Source organism: Mus pahari, chromosome 6 (assembly GCF_900095145.1).
Source record: "Mus pahari chromosome 6, PAHARI_EIJ_v1.1, whole genome shotgun sequence".
Lineage (NCBI taxonomy): Eukaryota > Metazoa > Chordata > Mammalia > Rodentia > Muridae > Mus > Mus pahari.
In genome coordinates, this window is record NC_034595.1 from 43,399,144 (window position 1) to 43,419,126 (window position 19,983).

At 36.9% G+C, this 19,983-nt stretch overlaps 1 pseudogene; it reads left to right on the forward strand.

Annotated features, from left to right (window-relative positions):
* LOC110323815 overlaps window positions 1–19,983 on the forward strand; it is a 186,996-nt pseudogene that overhangs the window by 154,639 nt on the left and 12,374 nt on the right.

The following is a 19,983-nucleotide window of genomic DNA, read 5'->3' on the forward strand; positions in this document are numbered from 1 at the left end:
TTTGTGTGCCGCGTCATTTCTTGCTGGCGGGAAGGTAGCGCGGGACAAGGGAGGAAGAAGCAGAATTGCAGTGAGAGTGACCAGCCATGTAAGAATTGGGGTAAATGGTTCTAGTGGACACTTCCCATTGGGTCTGGGGTAGCAGAGATGTGATATGGATTTTAAAGGATGATAACTCCGGTATACCAGAGGTGAGTATTTATTAGCTAGAGGAAGGATTTGAACTGAAGACTTTGGACTCGTCAGGCATATTAAAAATTAACTGGTGTGTGTGTGTGTGTGTGTGTGTGTGTGTGTGTGTGTGTGTTTCATTTGCAAATCCAGATACTCTTGGGTGGGTGCACCAAGCAGTAACAAATTACTGCTATAGTCTCTGTATCTTTAACGTGCAGATTGGTGACTATAGTGACCTGTACACATATTTGAAAGAGTCCTGGTTTTGGTTATGTTGATCTACATTTTAGATAATGATCTCAAAAAACAAAAAAAAACAAACAAAAACACAAGAAAACAAAACAACAAACAATCAAACAACCCCCCCCCAAAAAAAACCCAGAAACCAAAACCAAACCAATCAACCAAGCAAATAAACAGAAAATCCAGCATGGCCTGTAGTTCTGAACATGAAAAGTAAGGCTACAACTGGAGGAAAACTTTGTTTTATGAAATCCACTAAAATATGTGTCAAATGAAAACATTTTGGGATTTGATTTCTCTTTTGTTTCTGTGTATTTAATTAAAATTGGATGAAAGAGTGATAGTTATGAATTTGTGCTACTGAAGGAAATGTGATAAAAGAGTTCTTGGCAAAATAGTTACAGTTTTTCAACTGGCAAATTAAATTATAGTGTAGATTTGCTATCTTGCCCCCATTAACTTTTTGCCCTCTTTGGCTTTCTGAGCCACTGGGGATCAGATTTCTTGTGGTCCAGTTTAACAGGATATTGATCACCCCTTCTGCTTTTCCAAGTTCACCTTTCAGTGCAGACTAACTTGCTTCTAGTGGAAAGAGACTGGAGGCAGAAGATAATTAATTTGTACTCGCATTGAAGATAGATACATTGTATACATACACACAGATACAAATATAGGATACATTGTATATATGTAGATTCAGATGGATACAGTCATTTGGACTTGGATGTATTAAGGCTTAACAATTTTCAGTTTGTAAGCTTCTGAGTTTACTTATCCTAAAATGTTAGAAGGATAGGTAAATAGGTTTGCTTTAAGTTCATCTATGTGCCATAGAGTGAAATGGAGTGGAAGATGGCTAAAATTCAACCTCTCTAACATTTTATACAACTGTGATCATATTGTTTCCCAATTTAAAATGATATAGTTGATTTTTAAAACTTAGATCTCTTGGTGTATAATTATATACTCAAAATACCAACTTGAATGCACAGCATGTAAGATCTGAACTGATGAGCTATCAGAGAACATTTTTTCTTTATATGGCTATGTATTGTGTTTTTCTTGTCAGTGCTTAAATGTTTATCTCTGTAAGTCACTTCTAGTTGTACACTGAGGAAGCCAGAAAATTGTTTCACCCACAAACAAGTCTTTCCTTCTAATACATACAGCATTGAGCCAGTGACCTTTGAAAGCAGAGTGGCAGGAACCTCCAATATCACGCAGGGCCCTTCCGCTATTCGGTCTGTAGTCCACTTATTTGCCATTTAACAACGACAGAAAAATTAACATCAAAGATCTGAGCAGCAATGGAGAACAATGCAGATAATAATTGTAAGTCTAACTTAGCCTTAAAGCAGTAGAAATGTTTCCCGGGTGTAGCTGTCAGTGTTCCTCAGAATGTGGTAATTGTCCTCTTAAACAATGTGCTGTAGTGAATATGGCAAATGGTCTTTGAAGATGATGCTGGCAGTCAGGAAGACCTGGATGCACTTCTGTAAAACACTAAATGTATCAGGAGTACCTATAGTTTTGATCTTAGTTATGTTTGCCTCAGTGGTTTTTGTTTTGTTTTGTTTTACTTGTTTATTTTTACCTATGTAATATTTGCTTTCTTCACCCAACATGAATAGTATATCAGTTTTGATCTTAGTTATGTTTGCCTCAGTGGTTTTTGTTTTGTTTTGTTTTACTTGTTTATTTTTACCTATGTAATATTTGCTTTCTTCACCCAACATGAATAGTATATCAGTCAATTGTTTTAAGGGAAATAAAATAGACACACTTATATTAGGTGGGTGGCTTATAAGAGCAAAAGTTAAATGATATATCCTCCAAATCTAGGCTTTTCTATTGCTGATGCCCAAAGATTGTTTAAAAGGTGTTCAAAAGCATAATTTCAACATGAAGCAACTTGTATTAGGATATAAATGGGTTCAGATGACCTTCAAGAATCAATCACTTTAAGTTGGATTTCTCTTTTGCTGTCATAGAAAGTTGTGTACGATGATAAAATTTAGTACTGACACAGGTATTTTTAGCTATCTAAATCAATTCTGCATGTAGTCTTGAACATGGCTGTGTCAGGGACCTTGTAGGTAATTGGACATAAAACTTGGTTCTTGACTTTTGCATTACAATTTACACACTGGTTAAATCTTACTTAGGGAAGAGAATTTTAGGGATGTCTTTTGGCTTTTTTAAGTTGAGGATTTAAGAACAAAAGGAAGATTATGGATAAACAGACTATTGCTGGCTTTATTGCTAGGAAGAACAGGTAACAACTTTGCAATGCTCTCTTGATATTTACTGGGCTTGGTGGAACAGCTTATGTGAGTTACCTTGCCCAAGAAAGGCTGAGTGTAGATTCTGATCAGCCCAACTCTTAACAGGATTATAATGAGGTCTTTTGGCTTCACTGATATTTTACATTTTTTTTGTTTGTTTTGTTTTTTGTTTTTTGTTTTTTGTTTTTTGTTATGTTTTTCGAGACAGGGTTTCTCTGTATAGTCCTGGCTGTCTTGGAACTCACTTTGTAGACCAGGCTGGCCTTGAACTTAGAAATCCTCTTGTCTCTTCCTCCCGAGTGCTGGGATTACAGGCGTGCGCCACCACGCCCGGCTGATATTTTAGCTTTGTAAAAGCTTGGCAAACTTTTCTCTAAGGTCAAGATACCTTTCAGGGACAGAGGAAAGTGTCCTTAGGTCTGTATCTGGGCCTCTTTCCATGTGAGTGTGAAGAGAAACTTATCCAGGAAGAACTCAATTTATAAGTAGAAAGCAGAAAATCTTTGGAGATGTTCTCTTAAAAGTATTTATATATTTTATGTTTATAGATGTTTTGTCTGCATGCATATCTATGTAGCTCATGCATGTTTTGCATCCTTGGAGGCATTGGATCCCCTGAAATTGCAGTTACAGACAGTTTTTATCCTCTAGAAGAACAGTCACTGCTCTTATCTGCTTAGCCATTTTTTTCCCATCACTAAGATATTCTTTAGATTTGGGGATTCTTCCATGATCTAGACAACTACATTAAAAGATATGACACCGTTATGGTGACCTGGATACTAAAATGAAAAGGGAAGAAACTGTCATACCTCTGTACATCTCTAGCACTATGCAGAATGCCTGGCTCACAGATATGATGCTCGGCACTAAATGACTAGATGAAGGAATGAACGGGTAAAGAGTGAAGACTGCTTTGATGTCAAGTTCCTCTAAATTCCATATATGAATGAGAAATTTTTTGTGCTACAAGAGGTAAAACCAATGAATACACTCACTAATTGAACTTCTCTTTGTTGCCAACATTTTAATTAATTGAAATCAGCATGACTCCTTGTCCCCTAATACCTTGAACAATTGCTGGCATATCATAGTGCTAATTACTTGTATGACTGACTGGACACCTGTACATTTCTCTTCATTATACTCCAAATCTTGCCTTCTCATCTCTACTGAAGTTCCACATTTTGTATGATTGCTACCCTGTCTTACTCTTTAACTCAAAAGTCTCTCTTCCTGAGAACCTTGATGCATAAAATCTTCACAATTTGTTTGAATATACATTTTTTTTTATTTGCTTCTAGGATTGACAGTGATTTCCCTTTATCTGCTTCTGGGAGCTTATCAGAAAGGAAGGCTTAAAAGACACTAGATGAACTCTTTTGGAATATGCTCACTACATCATGAAGTGAAGGTATTATAAAGCGAAGGTATTATATATTACTTCAATGGTATGGATACAGTTAAGCCAAATTTCCCTTGGACTGTCATATCTAGTGAATCTGAATTACCATCATGCCTTGCTTTTCCATAATTCCTGTCTCATGTTCAATTTAGGATCTCCAGATACATCTATTGATTTCAACTAACTTGCTAATATAGCTCCATTGAAATAGATCTGTAAAGTATATTACTTCACCAGAGGGCCAATGTTTTCTGAATATTACTGCTATAACTAATATAACAGTTGATTTAAACATAGGGACAGAAGACATAGTTTGCTCCCACCTGACACTACAGTGTATTTGCTTTACATCAAAGTTAGGAATCATCTTTTAACCATCATAATTGTTAGAGACTGGCTTAGTCGGTTCACATACAGAACTATGTTTTTCCCCATGGCACACCAAGGTGGCTAGATGAAGAGGCCTTAGCCAAACACTGCAAACAGTTTCTCAGTGTAATAGCTTAGAAGCCAAACGCATATCTTAATTATCATATATTTTGAAGTGTTTTTCTCCCCTCTTGGACTACATGATTTTTTTCCTTGATTTTTGTTTCTACTGGATTTCATTCAGCATCAAACATCCCATGGAGATACTTTCTTATTTGAGAAAGCTCCATGGGTCTCCATAAGTTTACAGAGTAGCCGAATTTGTGGGAGAAGAGTGCTATCCAGTTCCACTAACTATCTGTGTTTTAAGGTTTAGAAATATCTTTCCAAAAGATATCTGTAATACTTTGCATGGCTTCTTGTTATTTTATATTGTATACTACGGCATCATGTATTTTGCTCTTCTAATATCATGGTTCTTGACATAGAAACTAATATTATCATTAGGAAACTATTGTAACCTAAAAAATTATAGCCTAATTTATTAAGCACATACCTACCCTGGCACTCCAAATGAGAACAATTCCTAAGTCCAAAATTAGGTATTGTTCGACATACATATTTACTTGGATGTTATGTTGACATTAAGATTTGGAAGCTGTGGAGTTGGCTCAGCAATTATGCACACTGGTGACTTGAAATGATTTCTGGAAACAATCAAAGATGGTAGGTTAGGAAGTCTGTACAATTACATAAAATAGTTATAAATCACTAAGTAATAGAAACAGAAGCACATCATAAATTTATGTGTTCCATTACATATTCCAAAACACGATGTATAGCCACTGTAGTTTTGGAAGGGTGTATAGTCCATTACTGGAAAGTCCTAGATAATCAAATGCACAGTGTCTAGAGAAGAGTGCAATACAGTTTTTTGTTTCCACCTCAAGTCACTCTTAGGTCCATTATGAGTCCATTTGGATGCAATTCAAAATGTGTCTTCTGTCTGGGGCTTTCATTCATTTCCTCCCTTTAATGTCCCTTTGTCTTTATTTTCAGATATTATTTCAGGGTTATATTTTTCTTTCCTCTTGGCTCTGGCCCTTAGGTTCCATTTAGTTTTCTTCCACTAAAAGGTGAAATACACCCGTGTGAGTGTGAATGTGTGTGTGTCTGTGTGTGTGTGTGTGTGTGAGAGAGAGAGAGAGAGAGAGAGAGAGAGAGAGAGAGTATGTGTGTGAGAAAGACAGTGTGTGTGTGTGTGTGTGTGTGTATGTATGTGTGTATGTGTGTGTGTGAGAGAGAGATACAGTGTGTGTGTATGTATGTGTGTATATGTGTGTGTGAGAGAGAGAGAGAAAGACAGCTTGTGTGTGTGTGTGTGTGTGTGTGTGTGTGTGTGTGACATTTCAATCATGCTTCACGGATAAGCATTCATAAGGTAAACAAGTCTTTCAAATACCAAGATGATCCTGTTAGAAACTAATTTTTTTCTGTCTCACTTCAGTTTTGCTAACATGGCATGGATCTCTAGTGGTTAGTCATTTGCTTTTCTTTAAAGCTGAGTGAAACAAAAGGACATTCTATCCATACAGTAGGACAGGGACAGCAAGAAATTTTACTGAAGGATTTATGGCACATTTATTAGAATATCAAATGGCACTTAATTTTAATTTCTCTGTAATTTGCAAAGTGTATTTGTGAATTATATCACATTTATATGCCAAAAAAATGCAATAGAAAAATTTAAAACCTAAATGTTGAAAAGAATTTTATTAATAAGTCAGTTAAATTCCACATTGGTGAAATGAGGTATTCAAGAACAAACAACTTATGACTGGCAGAATCAAGGCTAGCATCAACATTCTGTATGGAGAGGGCCTAGAGAGATGTCTTTGTCATTAAAGGGAGTTGCTGCTCCTGCAGAAGAGCTGAGTTTGGGTCCTAGCACCCACATGGAAGCTCAGAACTGTCTGCAACTCCACTTTCAGGTGACTAGATGGTATTTTCAGGTATATATGGGCACCAGACATGGTGTGGTATCTAGAGATTCATTCAGGCAAAAATGTTTATACACAGAAAAAATGTTTTGCAGGAAAACACTTGAGGTAGACAGGTAGGCATTGACATATCTCTGTTCCTTAAACAGTCCCCCCCCCCTCAATTTTCTAGCTAACTGTGCCGAGAAGTCTTTCACTCCTGTTGCCTTAGTACTTGTTAAAAATTGGGCAGAGGCAACTAGTATCTGGTGGCAATAGGTCTCAGAGACCACATATAAAGAATGGGGATCTGATGTTGTCAAGTAATATATCACCAGAAAATGCTACTCCCTTTTTGCCTCAATTATTCTACTTCCTGCTTCAGAGCCTTGTCATATCATCTCTCAGTTATGGTATTGTGTTTTGTTATGGCTACATATTTGCATGGTGTTAAGGTTTGAATTACTTTCCATAATAGTATGTGTTAAAACCATCCTAGACCCTTGAATCTTGGAATATGACATTGGAAAGAGAACCCTTAAGTAGATGATGGATGGAGGGTCTTTTTGCATGTTCCCAGGCCAGGCTGGAGGAGGAAGAAAAGAATCCAGGATGAGTTTGTATATAGTAGAGGCTCTGTGAGGACATAGTGAGCAGTCCCGTGCTGAAGTTATAATTGTGGAGTTGCCTGAGCATTAATGCATCAAGGCATAGACTTTTTAGCAGATGCTGTAGCTATTATTATGGAGCTAAAGTGAAGAACACTGATGACTAAACAGAGCTGGGGAAGTCCCAAAGTAACAAATGATGGGGGGAGGGTCACAGTTCTAAAGTAAATTGATTTAAAGAATAGGTAGAAAATCAAGCAGGCTAAACTTGTTCAAGATGTTGCTTGCCAATAGCACAAACTAAGGGGCTGGGGTAACTTCAGTGCTCTTGTTCTAGCCCATTGTGTTGTCAAGGAGGCTTTTGAGATCAGCAAAGGGCCTAATCCAGTGGAAATCACGAGAGGTGTGAAGTTGGCTGCTGATCTTTAAAAACAGCCTAAACCTGTCAAAACCCCTGAAGAAATTGCTTAGTTGCTTTGATTTCTGCAAATGGAGATAGACATTAGAAACATTAATTCTGAGGCAATGAAAATGTTTGGAAGAAAGGACATCATCACAGTGAAGGATGGAGAAACCCTGAATGATGAATTAGGAGTTATTAAAGGCATAAAGCTTAATACAGAATATATTTCCATATATTTTATTAACCTTAGAAAGGTCAGAGCATGTGGATTTCAAGATGCCTATGTTCTATTGAGTGAAAAAAAAAGTCTAGTGTCTAGTCAATTGAAACTACTCTTGAAGTTGCTAAACTGCTCATGATGTTAATGGAAAAGCTCTAAGCACACTTGTTTTACACAGACTTAAAAAGGCCATTTTACCAAGGAAGACATTATGCTTTTGAAAGGAAAAGGAAAAGGTGACAAAGCTCAAATTGAAAGACATACTCAAGAAATCACTTAGCAGTTAGTCATTACAACTAGCAAATGTAAAAAGAAAAAGTTAAATGAGTGACGGGCTAAACTTTCCGATGTAGATGTGATGAAGAGTGAAAAGGCAAGTGATGCTGAAATGAATGATAAAAAGGAGTCAGGGATGCTCTAATGTTATGAAACAGCTGATAAAGAAGACTTTGTCCTAGGAAGAGGCTGTGCCCTGCTTCAGTGCACTCCAGCATTTACTTTGTTAAACCCAGCTAATGAAAATCAGAAAATAGGTATAGAAATTACTATAAGGGCACTCAAAATTTTTGCAATGACTGTTACTAAGAGTGTAGGTGTTGAAGGATCTTTGACAGTTGTATAAATTCTGCCCAGTTCCTCATAACTTGGTTATTGTGGAATACTCAAAAACTTTGTGAACTTGGTAGATAATAGAATCATTGGTACAAGGAAGGCTATAAGAACTGCTTTTCTGGACACTTCCAAGGTGGCCTCCTTGTTAACTACAGCAGAAGGTATACTGACAGAAATTCCTGAGAAGAGAGGAACCCTGAAATAAAAGAAATGAGTGGAATGTCAGTGGAGAGGTGACGTGTTCTAACTCATAGAATAATTCTTTGCCCTTATCAATGAACTGTAATATGAAATTTAAAGGCAGGCTCTCACCCATAACTACAGAAGAGTCACATTGAAGAAGATGACCAAAGAAGATGCTGACTGACTGACTGATCACTATAACCATCAGTTACTTGTTTCCACTGACATTGTATAATGATTTTTCCTATCATTGTCCATGCCTATGAATAATTTATTTTGAATTATTGAATAAGGATAGCTATCCATTCCTGATACTGGACACAAGAGATCATATACCAGTGCTTTAGTTAGGATTTTATTGCTGTAAAGAGACACCATGATCAAGGCAACTTTTATAAGGAACAAGATTTAATTGGGGCTGCCTAACACTTAAAGAGGTTCAATCCTTTATCATCTTGGCAGGAAGAATGGCAGCATCCAGGCAGACATGTTGCTGGATGTGCTGAGAATGGCGCATCTTGATCCAACTGCACCCAGGAGAGTCTGTCTCATGGGTAGCTAGCAGGTGGGTCTCAAACCCACTTCAATAGTGACATACTTCCTCCAATAAGGCCACACCTACTCCAACAAGGCCACACTTCCTAGTAGTGACACTCCTTGGTCCAAACATATTCAAACCACCACAACCAGTGCTCTGCTTTTAGCATAACTCATTGGGGCATTTCTTCTGTTCTGTTATGGTCGGAGTTGATGAGAAGTACCAGTGCCACTGATGAGAGGTGCAGAAGCCATCTTTCTGTGGAGAGCAAGATTAATGACACACAAAGCAGGGAAGTATCTAATAATGTAATAAACTGTCTTTCCCAGTAGAGGCTAAGCCACTTTAAGGAAAGTGTTGCAATGTTCGCCTTTGCTGTGATAGCAGGTAAACATGGGCTTTTTGGTGAATTTTGGACATTCCCTAAGGCTAGAAATTGTATTTTATATTCGTTTTTCATGTTCCATGGAAGTCCAGCTGCTGAGGCTACAAAGATACTGTGATAATGAACACTATCAATGATTTTTTTTCTCTTTCTGAAAATAGTGTCTAGAGTTGTCCTTTTATGAAGTCATAGAAGTAAATGCAATTAAGAGCTGAAAGATTATTCCTTATTGCTTGTCGAGACATAGGAAGAGAAATTAAATCTTCAAATGCAATTTTTGAAATTAAGATTAATGATGAGGAATATCCAATTCCCTCATACTCAGATGATCTCATGTTGTTTGAGACTAAATGTGGGGGGCTTCCAGCTATCTTTGCCATTAACGAATATGATTGAGTTACTTTAAATGTAGTCAGGATACAAGCCCACTTGTCTGTGTTGAAAATTTGCCTTGTTTTTTTGGAGGATCAAAAGCAGACATTAGTGAAAGAAAAAGTCAAGTGACTTCTTTTCCTCCTGACTTTTAAAAATTACATTAGATTCTCATTTCTGGATTATGGAAATATGGGAGAAAATGAGTTATCCTAATTAATTTATGGCAGGGACATCAAAAGATGAAAACATTTCACAAGGTTTTCAATATTTGCCAAGTCTAAAAGCTTAAAGGTAAATTTAGTGATTAAGGAGAAATGTGCTGAGCAGTTAAGGATACATTTATTACTGGGAATATATAGGACAGTCGCTTATGGAATTGGCACAGCTGCTATGTTGTGAGAAGTGATGTGCTTCTCATGCTCTTGCAGCAGCTTGTGTGCACACCACTGCAAACAGGCAAGGGCTGTTCTCTACCATCTCATTACCAGAACCTGTTGAGTAGCTTTTTGAGTGTTAATTAAAACCCACGAGCCTTATTTACACAGCTATAAGGAAAAGCTACGAAATAATCTCCAACACATCATCCCATGCCAATAGTTGATGATTCTTTTGTGTTTGTCAGTACAAAAAGAATGGAGGCTGATAGGAAGTTATTCAGGGAGGCTGTTGGTCATACTGGGCTTGCAGGACCCCTAAAGCTAGTCTCTGTATGAAGGGCAGAGGGAGTCAATGCTCCAAGTCTGATCTCCAAGATGTGTCCCCAGGATAGAGAGACATGTAAAAAGACTTCCATATGAAGGAAGTGATGAACCTTTCCAGTGCTGCGTCTGATTTATAGAAGCCACTGTGGTGTAACATGTCCATATATTTTTGAGATCACTGTCTGATTAGAGAATTGGAGAAACTCTACCATGTCTGACTGCTGAACCAGAAACAATGGCCTGGAACAGTATCAGCATCTTAAAGTAAGTCTTGTTACTTTCCTCCCAAGCAAAAAAGCAATATATGTTGTTCCATTCCATTTCCCTTTCTTTTCCTTTCTTTTCCTTTCCTTTCCTTTCCTTTATGTTGTTTCTTATCTCTTCTCATCAAAAATCTACTGCCCATGGGGAAAGTAAAGTATATACTTGAAATGTAGCCACTATTCTTTTTTAATGTACCCCAGACCTCACTTAGAACTAAATAATGCCACTGAAAAGTATTTGTTGAATGAGAGAATGACTGAATGATGAACTCTTAAATGTTGAGATTTATAACCACAGCAATAATGTTATCTGGCTCAGTTCTCATTAGTCATGGTAGAAGAGTCCAAGAAGGGAGTGATGTGCATACATATGCATATTTATAATTCATTTAGAGAGACAGAGTTATTTTTACTTTATCTCCAAATAAAAACCTTGCGCATATTATTGTATCCGTGATCAGGTTCAAGGTAGGATGACTGAGAGAAAGAAGGACAAAATTGAAAATATTTACATTTCTAGGTATTCCTTTAAACCTTACTGGTTAGGTTTAATGGAAAGACTATTCAAAACATTTTTCATGTAAAGACTGGGAATTGGAGACTGCAGAGTGGTATTACAGTGTGCTTTGCCTTGGGCAGAGCTGTTTCAGCAAGTGGTTAAACCTTGCTCTTCTCCTGCCTCCCAGGTGGTTGTCCCAACATTTATTTGTGTTTGGTATAGACTCTCTATAACTTTGAAATCTGATGCAACTGAAAAGCTATGGAATAAGCATTATCAAAAAGAGAACCAGCCTCACATTTGGTCTTTACAAAGATACAGAGAAAATCAGCTGCCCGGGGAGGCACTTTCTCTACCCCCTGCCTTTGTTAAAAATAGAAGTTGCAAAATTTCATTATGAATCCTTATGCATCACTTCTCACCTTTCCATGGTCTGAGAAACCAAAGGCCATTCTGTCAGATTTCAGTCTTGGAGTTACCATTCTTTCTCATGCCTTCAACTGCCTTTATTATGCAGCAATCTTCCCAAGTCTGTATTTCAATTCAACTTCCTCTGTCCTTGCCCCCACCTTGCATCCTAAATAAACAATGTTTAGTTTAAAATTTTGTTAATTTTTATCCTTAGCATTGCATATTTTCATACTAAAAAATGTAAAAAGTCACACAACATATATAATCCTGCTTACCTCAAAAAAGGAAAATTAAACATTTACCGAATGCAATTGAAAAATACAATATTAACACAGGGGCTAGCTTTTTAGTAAAACCCTTCCATAATACAATTAAAGATTTTATCTAAAGAGCTTTTTAAGTTAAAGTATATAAAGACACTATACATCTCAGAAATTCTTACATTTTCATGTATATTTCATAAGTTCTTAACTTTATATTCTATGACTTTGCCAATCCAGTTTTATGTCAAAGTTTACTGAGATTCTCCTTGACTTATCCAAATCTCATGTTAGAAATGAAATTGAAGTATATATGATGGATCTCATATCCCCTAATCAATCTATGATATAAAATGTTTGAAAGATATATGAGCCATGGTGCAAGAGATTTATTTGCACAAGGGATAAGGTTCTTCTGGTCAGCTTTTCTCATTTACAAGGTACTTGTCTACTATACCACGATCAGTCCCAAGTGCCCTGGTAGTAGCAGTGGCAAAGAGGGCAGTTGAGTTTGGGTAGAGAAAAAACTCTGGGTACTTTGCTGTAGCTATTATACACTTCTATACATCACATTACTGATATTGATTGTCTTACTGTAAATATTCTTCCAATTAATAATTTTTAAATGAGACTAAATATTTAGAAACAATTTTATTTTAAGATTCTGCACAAACTAGGAGATAAACGTCTGAAACCAAGAATTCTGGGTCCTACCATATATGGAGAATCCTCTGGGTTCCTGGGAGGAAGTAACACAACTGTTAGTAGTCTAACAAGGAAAGGAGAGATGGTAGAAAGGGAACATGAATGAAGAGATGTGGGCTGCATTCCTCATTCAGGCACAGACACTTTTGTTTTGGGTTGTTCTAAGTGCTATAAGGACACAGTCTTCTTATGTGTAAATTCCAGGGTCAGGAGAGGGTTCTTAAAGCTTCTGCTAGAGTGGAAAGCATTCTTTGTTCCTACAAGCAGATCAGGGCATGGAAGTAACTCATAGAGTGTCTTACTGGAGCGAGCACATGTTTTGGACTCAGCAAATCTGTGTGGACCCTGGCTAAGTTTCATACAAGTTCAAGGTAGCACACAGAGTCATTTCAATTGGAACTTTCCTGGCAGAGTGCCTGATTTCTGGAGCTTGAGTGTTAACGTAATCCTGGGGTCAAAATATCTGCATAGTTACTAGAATATAGTAGGTACTCAATGTCAGCTTCTGATGTCTTCTTGTTTTAGCAAGATCTAATCAGGATTTATTTTGTAGGGATACTTAGATAATGGTTTTCTAACTTCTGATTATTCTTAGATCTATACATTGTCTTGTCTGTTCCTGAAAAAGGCAGGTTAGACCAAGAGAAGCAGAGAAATGAATTATGGTATTACACCATCAAGATATTGGTTGATTACTTCAAAGATAAAGTCCTTTAAGAAAGACTTGTCATAGGAGCCTCAGCAGCATTTCTATTTGTTCTGATCTCTCAATTTAGCTTAAGCATTACACAGAAGCCACATGACCTAAGTAATCAGCACACTTGCTGCTAAGGGGGCATTTCTCACGCACAGTAATTCTTTGGCATTTCACTTCAGAACTGATTTATGAACTAGGGTATATAAGGAGAAATCTTTGTATGAAGTCTTCAGTGCTTTCATACATGTATAAACTAGTACCATAAATAATATTACCAGATGCAATGTAGCTTAGCAGGCTCTTAAATGAGCCGAGTGTGGGAGTCTCTAAGATTTAATGAATGTATATGTCATTCTATCATGTCCACTGGATACTGGGGATTTTCTGATATTTTTATTTTCCATTCTTTCTTCATTGGTCAATGCTATTTTCCTCTCCTCATTTTTAATTTAGCAATTTAGGCCTTATTTGATATATTCTAAGCTTTTTTGCTTTTTGGGCAAGGATATGAGAGAAGGCCCTGATGTCTAAAATTGGAAGAGCCTTCTATATGCTTTGCTAACATGGGATTACTTCTTTATTAAGAAGTTGTGGGTCAGGGAATGTAGATTAGTTGGCAACCGCTAATCTAATATGCAGGAAGCCCTGAGCTTGGTCACTAGTACAGTATAAATCTAGATGTGATAGAAGTTCAAGTTTATCCTGGGCTACATAGCAAATTCAAGTCCAACCTGGACTATATGAGATTCTGTCTTTTCTAAAAGTAGCAAGAAGACTGACTCAGTTGTTAGCAATGGCTTCACAGATGTGTGCTTATTATCTGGAGAAGGTTGGGAAGTTGAAAAACAGAGAGGGGCAGATATAAGCTCAGCTTATAATGCTGATATAGTCAATAATGGTGATTGGGATGAAAGCCTTCTTTTCTTTTTTTCCTCACCTTTAAGACCAACAAGAGCCTTAGTATAGTATGTGAAGATAAATTGAGCTAACATGTAAACTCTTGAGTGGTGTGCTTTGTGCAAAGCAGGTGTTCATTAAAAGGAAGCCACCGGAAGACTCAATAGTGAGTCTGAAGAGAAATGAAGGAGGAGCAGATGGTGGGGGTAGGTGGGGAAAAGGGGCAAGGAGGGAGGGGAAACTGCAGTGAGGATGTAAACAAATGAACAAATGAATATATAAATAGTCAAAAGTGAGTCCAACATGACAAGCAGAGTGTCAGTGGTCTCACCGATGGCTCTGTTTTTCTGGAATATTAGTAGTGGGCATTCTATGGAGCCAAATTCTCATATCTGATTTGGAGGCATTTCATTTCTTAGTCTCACTTGTGAAACACTGAAAATCAAGCAAAACTAGACTTTTTCTTTTTTTAAAAGAGAATCTTCAATTTTTTTTTTTTTTGTTTTTGTCCCTAACAAAATAGAACTTGGGAAGAATTTGGTCATTGGGTGAGAGATAATTGCTGAGAAGACAGAGGGGTTCGTGGGATGTAAGTATTACTTTTCAGCATAGTAATAGTATGTTGCAAACACAAATAAGAGGAGCTATTTATTATGATGGATGCAGAAGTTCCTTTTCAAGCCTAGGATCTGTTTTCAGGAGAACATGTTAAGATAAGTGTTCAGCTTCAGTGTTGGTGAATATGTGACTATGATGTGACTGACTGATTTTAGTCAGTCTGGTAATGTGACAGCCAGTCAGTCAGTCAGACAGGCAGACAGAGCTTGTGTAGACACACAAGGCAAAAAGTTATCCCATTTGTATATTTCCTACAAAGTCAAAGAACAGGTCATGTTGGCGTTTTGGAAAACAGCCAATGGCTTCCTGTGCTGGCAGTTGCTACCACAATTGTTATATATACTCATTGGAACATTAGTCAAACTCATTTCATGGGGTATCAAAAAGGTGATAATCTTTCAAATGAATTTGAAAATGCTGAACATAACATCCTCACTAATGACCTTTGTAACTCACATTAGCATATTCAAATCTAAGGGAAACCTAAAGATTAGTCCTAGATCCCCTGTTTTTAATTTATTGTTATGATTTTATATATTTTGCCTGCAAAAGACTTCTGTTAACCACATATGTGCCTGGTATGTGATGAGGCCAGAAGAAAGTATCAAATCCTCCGGTACCAGAGTTACAAATGGCTGTGAGCTGCCACATAAGCACTGGGTACCAAACATGGAAATGCTCTGCAAAGGTAGCAAACGGTCTGAGTTGCTAAATCATCTCTCCAACCCCTTAAAAATATTGTAATAAATGTCCATTATAGCTAGTGACCTGGAAAACAAACTTTGGAAAGCCCCAGTAATTAGTTACCTGGGTGAAAAAGTTTACATGTTTGGCAGCAGTATCTGTGAACTGTTTGGGGGAGATGGAGTTTTTAATTTTGTCTCTTGAAATGCAGACAGTGATTCTCTAGACTCACCTGTGAAGAATCTCCTGGTGTCTTTTGTTCTTCTTCACGATTAATTTAAGTAACTTGCTTATATTATACTATTAAGCAGAAGCCAGTGTTTCACCATTTTATTTTGTGTATTAGGCACCAAAGACAGACCTTGTTGTCTGACAAAATCCTTTTAAACTTTTGTTCCACAGTTTTCTAGCCCTGACACACTTTTCTTTTTAACTAAAACTATTTTCTTAATTCGAGCAATTCTCCGGGTTGAAGAAAAGTTGTAAGCACACTTAGTACTTGTCAGGAGTAAATGGGCCTCTAGAGAGTTCTTTGAAATGGGAAACATTTGAACAGGAATACCGTCTTGCTTTCAGCTGTTTGTATAGATGCAATTTCTGCAATTCTATACCTCACAACTCTAATTTCTCTTCATCTGTGTCTCAGGCTTCCATCAATAATCCTTCTACTGAAACACACTTGACAGGAGAGGTAGAATAGGCGCCCTTGCAATATCTCCTGAATGTCATTCAGCAGTGATTTGTAATCAGCCCGATACATTTCAGGAAGAAAAATGTGAAACTAAACAGAAGATTCCATCCATACCAGTGCAGACTGGACAAGGGTGCTGTTAGGAGCATTTTATAAAATCACCTTTTGATTAGATGATGGAGATTGTATGAAGCATAAAAAATTCGAGTGATTTTTAGGTTTCCATTGTTTGTATGTATCTATAAAATAAAACTGCCTATGGTCCTGTGTATAAAAAAGAATTTGCTGTTTTCTGGATCCAATTACATCTATCTGAAGTACCATGATTTCTATCTATATTTTTCTAATCTAGAAACTACATGGTGCATTTATTCTTCCATCCTATCTTATCAGTATTGGAAAGATGGTCCTGCTATGTGCATATACTAAGCAAGACGCTGAGCTCCTTTTGGAACTTTGAGTTTTAGCTGATTATGAACTAGAAGCTGTGGTTATTAAATACAAATCATCTAAGAAAATTAAAAAGATATGTTTTAAACATTAAAATGTGTTAACTATTATTTGTATTTTATCTTTGCTTATTTGATGTGATGTCTTTAAAACTTCTAATTATTCTGATCACATTTTAAAAGGGTAAATGGACTTTTTGAGCCTCATGATACATTGCTCTATCAATGTAAAATGTACCACACTCTCCTACTGTGGGTGTGTAGTATTCATTCACCAAGAGTACCAGGATGCTATGGAAAAGTATTTCCCTGGGACACTGCCCTAGATTTTCAATGCATGCCGGTGCATTACATGTGCTTACAGCAGTGAAAACAAGAGTGAACGCAAGGCACTGTTTGAAGAAGGAGCACCGGATGCAGCCTTGCAGTAACTATAAGAAGTAGATGAGATGAGGCGGGTGACCAGAACTAACCCTCCTCTCTCTTGAGAGCTAGCTGCTATATTCTTCTCTTGTGAGGAATGCCCCTGACTGAAAAAGTGAGTCTTATATAATTTCCTGTGAGGTTCTAGAAGACATCTTAAAAAAGGTTACTCTGAAATTAGAGAAAGTGAGGCTTTCATGACCAGTTGACATGAGTTCAAATTTCCCTTTATTCAATTAGTAGTCACTTTGCCTCTTAAAATTTTTATTAACCTAACTGTACATAGCTGAGGGTGCAAAATGATGTCTTCATCTTAGTACCATGTACAATGACCAATCCAAGACATTCAGTTAATTGCCACAAGCATATATCACAGGCAAGGGGAGTGTTCAAGATTGACTTCTCGTGTGACAGCAAATGTACAAAACTCAACTGTTTGTTTTTCTCAGATAACAGGAATACACTTGATTTATTTTGGAAATAGGCTCCACTGTCTGGTAAGTCCAAGCCAGTAGCTGAGTGTTGTAGAATTCTGTCAGGTTCTTCTTCTGAAATAGGAGTACTCCAGCCTGTTCTGGAAGAAGCCACAACTGGAGAAAGGCTTCTGTGATCTGTGTCCATTTGTCACTAGGAATGCTCTGAAAAGCTTTCTCTGTGTCAGTGAGGCCTGATTAGAAACAGATAGTTTGAAAAGAAGATGGAGAAACTCACCTCTCACAGGGCATCACATCTTCTCTACATGAGAAAGGAAGCCGTTTATGATGCAAACTGGTGAAATAAATAACTGCTCCTTCTCCCAGGCCACCAGTGATCACAAATTGGACTGCCCCCTCACACTTTTCCCTATCATATGCATAAAATCTTCTCATAAAGATGGGTCAATCTATCACATATGGCTCATTAAACTACTAAAGCAGAAATAAAAGTTAGAATCCATTTAGAAGAATACAATATTTAGCTTTTCCCATCCAACTGCGTAGGAAAGGTTTGGGACATAATCGTATTTTGTAAAGAGACTGCTGTTATAGTAATAAAAAGGATAAATATAAATTTCTCTCTCTCTCTCTCTCTCTCTCTCTATATATATATATATATATATATATATATATATATATATATCTTCAACAAGTGATGTAAAAAGTTAGACAAATCCCTGCATCTGCCAGTGCTAAAACTGTGTTATATTAACCTCAGATGACTGAGTCCTTGCTAACTTTGGCTTACTTCATACTCTACCTTTTGGTTGTAAACACATTAAAAAAATTGAGTCAGCTGTTTTTTAATTTTGGTGTCACTTATTGACTAGATCCAACTACTGAAATTATTTTATGTACTTATCTTTTTCTTTTACTGCATTTTAAATTTTTGTCAACTGAAGAAACTGACTGTGATGGTTTTACTCTTTAACTCAATATTTGTAACCACCGTCAACTTTAGGGCTAGAAAGACGCTAGGAATAGCTAGCTAGTTGGGCTTGCTCATTCTTCTCTCTCTCTCTCTCTCTCTCTCTCTCTCTCTCTCTCTCTCTTCCTTCCTTCCCCCCCTTTCTCTCTCTTTCTTTTTTCTTTTTCTTTTCTTTTATTTTTTATTTTTTATTTTTTTTATTTTTCAAGACAGGGTTTCTCTGTGTAGCCCAGGTTGTCCTGGCACTCACTCTGTAGACCAGGCTGGCTTCGAACTCGGGGCTTGCTTATTCTTTTATTTGATATTGATATAAAGTTCTCAGTTAGAGAGAACATTGCCCAGGTATTGGTAAGCAGCTCAGGGTTCATGAAGAACCCACTCAGTGTAGTATACACACCTGGCAGAAGACTGTAGTTTTTTTGCTCTAAATTGCTTTGATGGAAGAGTAAAACTCTTGGCAGCGTCTGAGAATGTTTTTTGAGACTTCACCAGATGCTGATTATAACTATGTAGAAAAGGTAAATATTTGGATGTTTGCTTTTCAGTGGCTTGTGGATCACTTATTGAGCTGTGTTGTTGTGATGGATTACAGGAGGTCATTTAGTGAATGTGTCACCATGGAGCCTGTTCGCTCGGAAAATGAGAACTCCCACTCTGCTCCAATTAACCGAATCAGCTGCCGACCGTGAGTATGTGAGGCTTTTGGGATCAGTGTTTATTGTGTATCAGGTGGACAAAATCAAAGGACTCAGAGGATACAGATGGGTTTGGGTGAACTAGATAAACTGACTGGTTATTGTAGTCAGAAGCAGTACTTCGAAATCTAATCTTTTTCAAAAATTCATGAGTGCAGAGGCTCATGGTGAAGTCTAAATAGGAAAATTCATAACTGTATAATTGTAAAAGGACCACCAGCTTTTAATTTCAAAATTATGAAAATAATTTGAGTTAGGTCTCGGTAAATGTAGTACATCATCTGATTATTTATTTATTTATTTATTTACTTACTTGACATCATCACATGTGGTTTATTTCCTATCTGCTCTCAGGAATGAATGATCAGAGAGACTGGTATAGACATAATCTCTGCAATGAATTTTATAAAAAATGGTTATACTAAATTATAGTTTCAGGTGCACTGAAATATTCATTTCATTGGCAGATATTTGCATATTAAAATATTCTCTAAACATGGTTTGTTTGGTTTTTAGTTTTATGTTTCCCATTTGGGCTAGAGTCATGTGATTATGGTTACCATACACTTTACTTTGAATTATTACAGCTGAAGACTTTATGCCAGAAAAACAAAGATAATCTGAGTTTTAAAACTTTAAATGAAATATATAGACAATCTGAGGTTTTGCTTAAACCAATTTGATGCACAGATATTATGAGAAATGTATAATTTCATGTGAATAAGAAGAGTAAACTTTTAAGGATACTAGAAATATGCAATGTGGAAGATGATCGCTCATTTAGCAGATGATACAAATTTGGGGGCA